We start from the raw sequence: 8,148 nt of genomic DNA, 5'->3' as shown, positions 1-8,148 counted from the left end.
CCCTAGCCCCCCGGCACATAGACTATTGCAGCATAGATACTGGAGGCTGAGACATGGGGGGTCAGGAGACATTGTGGCCCCGTCCGACGATACCCCCGGACAGGGCCAACCAGGCAGGATATAACCCAACCCACTTTGCCAAAGCACAGCCCCCACACCACCAGAGGGATATCAACAGACCACCAACCTACTACCCTGAGACAAGGCTGAGTATAGCCCACGAAGATCTCCTCCACTGCATGAGCCCAAGGGGGCGACAAACCGGACAGGAAGATCACGTCAATGACTCAACCCACTCAAGTGACGCACCCCTCCTAGGGAAGGCATGGAAAGCACCAGTAAGCCAGTGACTCAGCCCCCGTAATAGGGTCAGAGGCAGGGAATCCCAATGGAGAGATGGGAACCGGCCAGGCAGAGACAGCAAGGGCGGTTTGTCGCTCCAGTGCCTTTCCGTTCACCTTCGCACGCCTCGGCCAGACTACACTCAATCATAGGACCTACTGAAGAGATGAGTCTTCAGTAAAGACTTAAAGGTTGAGACCGAGTCTGCGTCTCTCACATGGATAGGCAGACCATTCCATAAAAATGTAGCTCTATAGGAGAAAGCCCTGCCTCCAGCTGTTTGCTTAGAAATTCTAGGGACAATAAGGAGGCCTGCGTCTTGTGACCGTAGCGTACGTGTAGGTATGTACGGCAGGACCAAATTGGAGAGATGGGTAGGAGCAAGCCCATGTAATGCTTTGTAGGTTAGCAGTAAAATCTTGAAATCAGCCCTAGCCTTAACAGTAAGCCAATGTAGAGAGGCTAGCACTGGAGTAATATGATCAAATTTTGGGGTTCTAGTCAAGATTCTAGCAGCCGTGTTTAGCACTAACTGAAGTTTATTTAGTGCTTTATCCGGGTAGCCGGAGAGTAGAGCATTGCAGTAGTCTAATCTAGAAGTGACAAAAGCATGGATTAGCTTTTTTGCATAATTTTTGGACAAAACGTTTCTGAATTTTTGCAATGATACGAAGATGGAAAAAAGCTGTCCTTCAAATATTCTTGATATGTTAGTCAAAAGAGAGATCAGGGTCCAGAGTAACGCCGAGGTCCTTCACTGTTGTTTTTTTGAGACGACTTTACAGCCATCAAGATTAATTGTCAGATCCAACAGAAGATCTCTTTGTTTCTTGGGACCTAGAACTAGCATCTCTGTTTTGGCCGAGTTTAAAAGTAAAACATTTGCCGCCATCCACTTCCTTATGTCTGAAACACAGGCTTCCAGGGTAGGCAATTTTGGGGCTTCACCATGTTTCATCGAAATGTACAGCTGTATGTCGTCCGCATAGCATTGAAAGTTAACATTGTGTTTCCGCATGACATCACCAAGAGGTAAAATATATAGTGAAAAAAATAGTAGTCCTAAAACGGAACCTTGAGGAACACCGAAACTTACAATTGATTTGTCAGAGGACAAACCATCCACAGAGACGAACTGATATCTTTCCGACAGATAAGATCTAAACTAGGCAAGAACTTGTCCGTGTAGACCAATTAAGGTTTCCAATCTCTCTAAAAGAATGTGGTGATCGATGGTGTCAAAAGCAGCACTAATGTCTAGGAGCACGAGGACAGATGCAGAGCCTTGGTCTGATGCCATTAAAGGGTAATTTACCACCTTCACGAGTGCAGTCTCAGTGCTATGATGGGGTCTAAAACCAGACTGAAGCGTTTTGAATACATTATTTGTCTTCAGGAAGGCAGTGAGTTGCTGCACAACAGCTTTTTCTAACATTTTTGAGAGGAATGGGAGATTCGATATAGGCTGATAGTGTTTTACATTTTCTGTGTTGGCTTTTTCAAGAGAGGCTTTATTACTGCCACTTTTAGTGAGTTTGGTACACATCCAGTGGATAGGGAGCCATTTATTATGTTCAACATAGGAGGGCCAAGCACAGGAAGTAGCTCTTTCAGTAGTTTAGTTGGAATAGGGTCCAGTATGCAGCTTGAAGGTTTAGAGGCCATTACTATTTTCATGAATGTGTCAAGAGATAAAGGATAAAAAAATGTGAGTGTCTCCATTGATCCTAAGTCCTGGAAGTTTTATGCAGACTCATCAGGACAGCTGAGTTTTAGAGAAATACGCAGATTCAAAGAGTCCGTAATTTGCTTTCTAATGATCATGATCTTTTCGTCGAAGAAGTTCATGAATTCATCACTGCTGAAGTGAAAGGCATCCTCTCTTGGGGAATGCTGCTTTTTAGTTAGCTTTGTGACAGTATCAAATATAAATTTGGGAATGTTCTTATTCTCCTCAATTAGGTTGGAAAAATAGGATGATTGAGCAGCAGTGAGGGCTCTTCGATACTGCAGTTTGGTGGAGTGCCATTTGGTGGAGTGCCATTTCCGTTCCAATTTTCTGGAAGCTTGCTTCAGGGCTTGGGTATTTTCTGTATACCAGGGAGCTAATTTCTTGTTACAAATGTTTTTTGTTTTTAGGGATGCGACTGCATCTAGGGTATTACACAAGGTTAAATGTAGATCCTCAGTTAGGTCGTTAACTGATTTGGTGGAGGGAGTCTGGAAGGGCCTCTAGGAATCTTTGGGTTGTCCGAGAATTTATAGCACGGCTTTTGATGGTCCTTGGTTGGGGTCTGAGCAGATTATTTGTTGCGATTGCAAACGTAATAAGATGGTGGTCCGATAGTCCAGGGCTTTGAGGAAAAACATTTAGATCCACAATATTTATTCCACGGGACAAAACTAGATCCAGGGTATGACTGTGGCAATGAGTAGGTCCGGAGACATGTTGGACAAAACCCACTGAGTCAATGATGGCTCCGAAAGCCTTTTGGAGTGGGTCTGTGGACTTTTCCATATGAATATTAAAGTCACCAAAAATTTGAATATTATCTGCCATGACTACAAGGTCCCATAGGAATTCAGGGAACTCAGTGAGGAACTCTGTATACGGCCCAGGAGGCCTGTAAACAGTAGCTATAAAAAGTGATTGAGTAGGCTGCATAGATTTCATGACTAGAAGCTCAAAAGACGAAAACGCAGTCATTTTGGGGGGAATTGACATTTGCTATCGTAAATGTTAGCAACACCTCCACCTTTGCGGAATGCGCGGGGGATATGGTCACTAGTGTAATCAAGAGGAGTGTGAGGGTTTGACTGTGGTTAGTCCTTACTCCCACTAGGGGGGGGGGGGTAGGACCACAGTCAAGTCCTCACATCATAACTAGGGGTGGTTTATGACCCCCAATCAGAGACAGCTGTCTAGAGTTTGTCTCTGATTGGGGATAGTATTTAGGCACTTCTCACATCCACCTGTGTGTGGGTCATTTTTTTTTTCTTCGTGTTTGTGCATGTCTGCAATTGTGTTCACAGCACGTAAGTCACTTGGTGCTTTTCTCTCCTTGTTTATTTTTGATAACTTCTAGTGTGATATTTTTAAATAAAAAGGGTGTCACTCCAGTCAGGCCAATCACATCAAGATTATGATCAGTGATTAGTTCATTGACCCTAACTGCCTTGGAAGTGAGGGATCTAACATTAAGTAGCCCAATTTGAGATGTGAGATATCACAATCTCTTTCTATAATGACAGGAATGGAGGAGGTCTTTATTCCAGTGAGATTGCTAAAACGAACACCGCCATGTTAAGTTTTGCTCAAACTAGAACGAGGCACAGACACGGTCTCAATGGGGATAGCTGAGCTGACTACACTGAGTGCTAGTGGCAGACTCCACTAAACTGGCATGCTGGCTAACAGCCTGCTGCCTGGCCTGCACCCTATCTCATTGTGGAGCTAGAGGAGTTAGAGCCCTGTCTATGTTGGTAGATAAGATGAGAGCACCCCTCCAGCAAGGATGGAGTCCGTCACTCCTCAGTTGGCCAGGCTTTGTCCTGTTTGTGGGTGAGTCCCAGAAAGAGGGCCAATTATCTACAAATTCTATCTTTTGGTAGGGGCAGAAAACAGTTTTCAACCAGCGATTGAGTTGTGAGACTGCTGTAGAGCTCATCACTTGTCTCTGGCCCCCTCCCAGTTAGGGCAATTAGTCGATGCCGACACATCTTTCTAGCTAATTTACACGCTGAAGCTATGTTGCTCTTGGTGACCTCTGACTGTTTCATCCTAACATCGTTGGTGCCGACGTGGATGACAATATCCCTATACTCTCTACACTCGCCAGTTTTTTTGCCTTAGCCAGCACCATCTTCAGATTAGCCTTTACGTCGGTAGCCATGCCCCCTGGTAAACAGTGTATGCTCGCTGGATGATTATTTTTAAGTCTAATATTGCGTGTAATGGAGTCGCCAATGACTAGGATTTTCAATTTGTCAGAGCTAATGGTGGGAGGCTTCAGTGGCTCAGACCCCGTAACGGGTGGAGGAGAGACCTGAGAAGGCTCGGCCTGTGACTCGTTGCTTAATGGGGAGAACCGGTTGAAAGTTTCTGTCGGCTGAATTAGCGACACTGGTTGAGCATGCCGACAGCATTTCTTTCCAAAAACCTTGAGAAAATTGTCCGGCTGCGGGGACTGTGCAAGGGGATTTATACTACTATCTGTACTTACTGGTTGCACAGACGCTGTTTCACAACATTTACGTCATTTGGCAGACGCTCTTATCCAGAGCGACTTACAAATGTTCCTTTCCTACACTTAAATTGCCCTTGCCTAACGATTACATCTGAAGCTGGGCTTGCAAAACGGCTATCCTCACCATAAGGTGATAGTTTTCCTGTATATTATGAGTACAGCGACTGCAATTAGATGGCATAGTGTTAATGTTACTACTTAGCTTCTGCTGGTGGAGGTCCTGTAGAACCATGTCCAGATAAAGCGTCCGTGGTGAAAAAGTTGAATGAAAGAAGTCGAGCGAGGGGGAAAAAACAACAAACAAACACATGTAATAAGCTCCCATAGTACATCCTCACCGTTGCTCGGTGAGAAATGCCAATAAACTGTAGCCAAATGTGCTGCATCACAAACGCCTCAATTACAAACCTACACCTTGCACCTATCAAAAAGTGTAAATCTGAAAATTATTCATCAGGACAGAATACAATTCTTAATCTTAATAGTATTAGTATGACAACTTCACAAAATCAAGGGTTTCCATTCTAGCATTACTTAGGATGGATGCAACCACCCCATCTACAAAACTGAGAAGCATCTTCCTTTACAAACTGAAAAATGTTGCTAAATTATTTTTAATGATATGTGACATAAAAATTAATGTTTCAAATGTATCAAACTTCAAATTAGATCAATGTCCTGAATAAGGTGCGTGTTTAACTGTTCCAGATAAGAAAGGCACTGGTATACTGTATGTATCTTAGCTTTTAGAAATAAAAAATAACCTTTCAGACACAGGTAACTCAAAAATCGCATTGCCTCGCTTTGAGCTCAAAAAATGAAAAAATTTATCTTGTTTCCTACTAAGACGGGTAGTAGGCCTACTCTCTACAGAGTTTTGTGCAACATGTCTGCCTGGCCTTATCTTAGGTTTGTCATTACCTTCATTCCCAGGTTAAACGCAGAGTATGTAGTTTTGGGAAGGGTAATTTGACTTTTTAATTATGTGAGATTATGGTTAGAAAATATCTAAATGGATATTTTGTCTTATTCCCAGACTTCTGATTATGCACTTCCCAAAACTACATACTCAAGCTTTAATAAGGGTTGCCTACTCAAGTTTTGAGTAAATACCAGACATTTCCAAACATCCAAAGTAGCATTACTTCCTCAACAATGTGTCAATTGCAGTGCATACTGGATAATTTTCAAACACTTAAGGTGTAAAACACAAAAAAATAGTCAACCCCAGTGACAAACCAAACTTACTTGAGAAGGTCACAATTGACTAAAATAAATTAAATGTATGCCCAAGAGGAACTAGCCTACAGCTGTTCAAAGTCCATTATCTTCCTGAGCAGAGTACAGACATGTACATTCATTGTGTCTCTTCTCCACTACCTTTCCACTTTTCTTGCTGACGACCTCTGCTGTGGCGGTCTTCGAGTCAGTGGATGGATTGATTCCAGCAAAAGATCTGTGAAAACAAAGAGCACATCCAGACAAAACTTTAGAAATATGATTAGGTCCCCTGATGTCTTCAATAGTGTCTGAAGTGTGCTGCATTACCTCTGTACATTGTCCCCAGTTCAAATAATGGCTTCGCATTATGTGTTTATGCTCTGACAAAGGAGCGTTTCAAACTTATCAACATATCTTGATTCAATTAACCTGCCAAACCAAGCTGTGATACAAAATGCCTCAGTTTAAAGCATATTTTTGCTTACCTTTGGATGAACTCTAGGGTGCGTGAAGCCTCCTCTTGGCAAATTGCAAATTGAAGGTGTAGAATGAGGCAAAAAAAGCTGCCAGCGCTGCCACAAAGTTGGAGTGGACCGACATCACGACCTCCTTCTCGACGCTTATCTATTTGGCAGCAGTCATTGTCACCTGAAATCAGATCACATTTATGTTTCACAATTACCTCTGTGAAACATTGCTATTGTAAGGCCCTGTCTAAAAACAATTACTCACACAGTCTTATTGGATACTCTGCCTTGAACAATCAGTCTTGGTGAGTCCGGCAGGGGAATTGATCACTCCACATCTGTGGCTGTGGCTGACACCTGAAATATATAAAACAACATTCTATAACTTTCAGTTCACATTTTGAACATTTGGTACATCATCATTTTAAACTTCTAAAATACATAGACAATTATTATCTTATGCATAAGATGCAGATGAATGTAGAATTCACATCGGCCTGTAGAAGGAGAGCATCTGTCCTTTCTTTTAAATGGGCCATCAGCAGGAGGACAACACAAAGGCCAATTGCAGTCGCTCCACCCTTTTCAAACCATGACAGGATGTGGCGAACCTCTTCATTTGTTGGTTTGTAGCGGAAGTATTGTATGATAATCTTTCCTTTTTCTGCCATCATTGCATCAATTTTTTCCAGGATTGAGACATCTGTCAGTAACTTGAAGTGGTTGTAGAGTTCCTTCTGTGTGAAAAGGTATGGCCACTTCTCCTCAGCTCGGCTATCTTAGGTGCTGGGCTAGCGTTGATGGCACAGTGCTGTAAGTAAAATGTTGCTTACATAAGCTGTGAGAGTTGTCCTCTGTCACCTCCTGCCGGCCCTTCTCTGGAATAAAGCTCCTCCATTTACCTTTACGCTTTGCCTCCAAAGTTTCTCAGTTTCTTCTGTGGGACAGTCAGGCTGCCATCTTACACAGCCGTATTTGTCAGTTGGCCCTCTTGCACTGACTACAGTCGATGAGCCTGAGAGTGTTTTTCTCTTTCTTAGCTGTACCAGAGGATTATCACAATTCTTATGCTCAACGCGTGTTTTCATCTGATTTAAGAGGGATCCAAAGCCACTCCCAATTGTAGTGCCATCTTTCATTTTATCAGCGAAGCTTTTCGGGTACTGTTGTACCATCCTCTTGGCTATTGTATGGCAATCTGCTCTGGTCGGATTAGGCTCAATAACTCTCATTGCATCTACTGTAATTCTCACCATCTCTCTTCATTCTCCCGGGGTTGGCCGTGTGCCTCTGGCGATGGCTGATCTCAGGTTCATGGCCATTTTGCCCCAAGGGACAGTGAAGTTCTCTGGCCAGATGTCCAGGTCTACAGTACTGGTCGTACTGGTTGTTGACCAGGTTGTGGAGGATGACTGTGAAGGGGAAGGGCTTGATGGCTCAAATGTTGATGTATCCTTGATGGCACCAGCTGTGTCACTCCTTGCTTGTCCTGGAAGTAAAATAGTTGCTCAACTCAGAAATCTAAAGTAATACAATTCCAAACTTTTCCTCTCAACTGTACAGTACTTGTAAATCTTTTAGCAAAATGTAATACCTTCAAATCTTCATGCAGTTAGCAGCTTCCGGCATTGTATTGGTCTGGTATGCTCCTGTATGTCTTCTTCTTTAAGAAATTGAAGGTCTGGCTTTCCCTCTACTCCCACACTTGCTAGCTTGTCCAGGAGGGATGAAAGTGTCTGCTCAGGCAAATCTGGTAGCACTGACAATACTGCTCAATCTCTTATCTCCTCTCCTAGCGCTGACATGGCTATACAACAAAGGGAAAGAACGATGAAGGATCATCATTGATTTGCCAAATACCTTGTACTCTA

At 43.2% G+C, this 8,148-nt stretch overlaps 1 long non-coding RNA gene across 1 annotated transcript; it reads right to left on the bottom strand.

The window, feature by feature from the left end:
• Nucleotides 1–5,970: 5,970 nt before the first annotated feature.
• On the bottom strand, nucleotides 5,971–7,703 carry LOC121551063. Its single transcript, XR_005997017.1, has 4 exons — nucleotides 7,531–7,703; nucleotides 6,543–6,634; nucleotides 6,296–6,458; nucleotides 5,971–6,045 (listed from the first exon to the last, which is right to left on the bottom strand). It is a non-coding gene; the product is annotated as an uncharacterized LOC121551063 (long non-coding RNA).
• Between the last annotated feature and the right edge of the window lie 445 nt (nucleotides 7,704–8,148).

This window comes from Coregonus clupeaformis, chromosome 18 (genome assembly GCF_020615455.1).
Source record: "Coregonus clupeaformis isolate EN_2021a chromosome 18, ASM2061545v1, whole genome shotgun sequence".
In the NCBI taxonomy this organism is placed as follows: Eukaryota; Metazoa; Chordata; class Actinopteri; order Salmoniformes; family Salmonidae; genus Coregonus; species Coregonus clupeaformis.
This window is presented reverse-complemented; position numbering and strand designations above follow the sequence as displayed.